A 3,104-nucleotide genomic window follows, 5' to 3' on the forward strand; every position below is an offset into this window, starting at 1 on the left:
AGGTGTATTGTAACCACTGATACCTAACATCATAGACTCTATTGAGAGTAGCATATGCTACCCCATCGATCCAGTCTTCGACCCCCAGGGTACCCCCTACTATTGGACCATGGTACTCTGATGGGCCTATTGGGGAACGTCTTTCCCCGGTCCTGGGAAAGAGGAGGAGATCTCCAAATTGTACTGAGGAGGCCAACAGGGCCATGGATATTGTTGGGCCATCAAGGAGACGCTCGATGTGGAATGTCGAGGGGAACTCTACCAAGTCAGAGAGGGACATGATGGGCTCCGCTTTTGAGTCGGTAGAGGAAGTTAAGGTTGAGGATGAGGCTGGGGATGATGATGATGACTACATGGAGTTGGTGTGCATCGAGGACCCTATAGAGGTGGAGGATCTGACCTCGGACACCGACTTTGAGGAGGATCCGAGGGAGGGCTCTAGTGCGCCGCTAGTCTAGGAGTTGTTTTCTAGGAGCTACGTCTCCATTTTGCTTTTTGGTTTAGGTGGTCTGTGTAGATACTGATGTAATGCTGACGTCCTCACCTATTTTGTACTTATTTACATTTCAGTCTTTTAGATGGGTGATGTTTTAAATCCGCCTTGTATTTTGATACTAAAAAGATTACTTGACAAAGCAACACCTGGTTATATGTGTTGCGAGGTCAAATTCATAGTAAAAGAAAGAAGTATTCATAAAATAGGTTGTATCGCTTTCAGTTATTATTCTGCATTTAATTTTCGTAGTTAGTTATGAAAATGTGACGTCTTAAAAAGAAAACAGATATAAGAAAATGATATTATTTATACAATTTTATTAAAAGGAAAAAAATTCTAAAGGATTAAATATAGTAATTAAGAAATGATTATTCGGGGCATTACAATAATAGTTATGTGTAATCGGTTACACCACGATGTAATCGATTACCCAAACTCCCTGTCATAAAAATAATCGGTTACACTGTGTAAAAATTGCTGGGTAAAGTTTTACTCAGTTAGGTAACCTATTACATAGTCTCAGTAATCTGTTACTTACTACTACACAGTTCAAGTAACCTGTTACCTAGGTCTAGTAACATGTTACTCAGGTCAAGTAACCGTTACTTAGCATTTTGAAAATTGTTTAACTTTGTCTAAGAGTTTTCAATTTCATTTCAAAATAGTTTTTGACTTTCATATGAGCATTGCTTACTAATAATATTAGAGTGTAAAGGATAGAAGTACTTATTGAAGACTTAGACTCTATTTGAAGCTTGATCTTCTTTTATCTTCAACTTCTTCTTCATTTTTCCATCTTTTTACATCAAAACCGAGCCATGGTCAGGAGTAAGATCTTCTTCACAATCTCCCCATTTTTTATGATGATATACCAACACCTTTTGAAATTGTAGTTTTTCTGAGATTACCATATCAACATACTTCATAAGTTTTGACATTGCTTATTGTGTATGCTCTCCCCATCTTGTATGTTGCCCCTTTATGTTTAAGATTGTGCCTGAAAGAGATTTTGACAGAAAAAATACAAACTCCAATTTTTCTCTCTCTCTTGACTTCATCAAAAAAGAGGGTAAAGTTAGGTTTCCAGCACAATATATACATATAAAGACTAAAAAGGGTAACAAAATATATATTATTTATTTTGAATTCAAGGTTAGAATTTAGTAATAATAGTAGGAACTTTTAAAAATATCAAATGACATAATATGATGAGATGACTCTATTTGAAGCTTAATCTTCTTTTCTCTTCAACATCTTCTTCCTTGTTCCTTATTTTAGTGTGATATTGGTGTCTTCATCAAAACCATGTCAAGGTCTAGAGCAAGATCTTCTTCACAAGAAGTTCGAAGTAGCACTCTACGCAATTTCAAATATTCTAATTTATTCAGGTTCTAATCTCACTAGTAGAATTTTTTCAATTTTATATAGTCCTCATAAAAAGTTTGCATTTTTGTCAATTATTCTCTTGCATTTCAAGTCATATATTTTGAAAACATTTATTTATACATATAAATTATTTTTAGTCTACTACTAAGAAGTTTTAAGAAGAAATCTTCTCAATTTCAAAAATGATATTAAATTTGTGTTCAAATTTCGGTTGTGGAATTTTTTTAAATTTTATATAGTCCATTTAAAAGGATTACATTAGAGTGGAAATTGTACTTCGATTCTAAAATATCTACTTTTAAGAATTTGATGTATTTATATTTGATATTTTATAATAAGAACTCTGCAGTAGCACTCTTAACGATTTCAAAAATAAAATGAAATCCAGGTTCAAATTCCGGATACATAATTTCTTAAGTCATATACAACATACTTAACATGATTACATCCATGTTGATAGTTTTGTGTCATACTAACTCATTTATTATGAATAAGTTTAGTTTATTTATATATATATTAATTATTTTCCATTAAGACATTTGAAGTAGCACTCTTCTCAATTTCATAAAATGATATTAAATTCATGTTCACATCTCATTTGTGGAATTTTTTAAATATTATATAGTTCACTTAAAAGGATTGCATTAGAGTTGAAATTGGACTTTCATTTTGAAATATATATTTTTTAATTTTTATCTATTTTTAAAGAAGTTCGAACCAGCACTCTTAGCAATGTCAAAATTAAAAGGAATCCGGGTTTTGCATAACTTTTGAATTATATATAGCATACTTAACATGATTGCATACATTGATAGTTTTCTCTTTCCTAACTTTTTATTCTGAATAAGTTTATTTTAAATTTTGAAATATTTTCCACTAAAAATCAAGAAGTTCGAAGTAACAATCTTCACAATTTCAAATATTCTACTTTATTTTGGTTCAAATTTCAGTCATAGAATTTTTTAAATTTTCTATGGTGCTATTAAAAAGTTTGCATTTCAGTTGATTATTCTCTTGTATTCCAAGTTATATATTTTGGAAAAGTATTTATACATATAAATTATTTTGATTCTAATAAGATGAAGTTTGATGTAACAATCTTGCAATTTCGAATATGATATTAAATTCAGTTTCAAATATAGGTTGTGGAATTTTTTTTAATTTTATATAGTCCATTTAAAATTAATGCATGATAGTGGATAATGTGATTCCATTCTAAATA

The sequence above is a fragment of the Lupinus angustifolius genome, unplaced genomic scaffold (assembly GCF_001865875.1).
Source record: "Lupinus angustifolius cultivar Tanjil unplaced genomic scaffold, LupAngTanjil_v1.0 Scaffold_447, whole genome shotgun sequence".
Classification (NCBI taxonomy): Eukaryota; Viridiplantae; Streptophyta; class Magnoliopsida; order Fabales; family Fabaceae; genus Lupinus; species Lupinus angustifolius.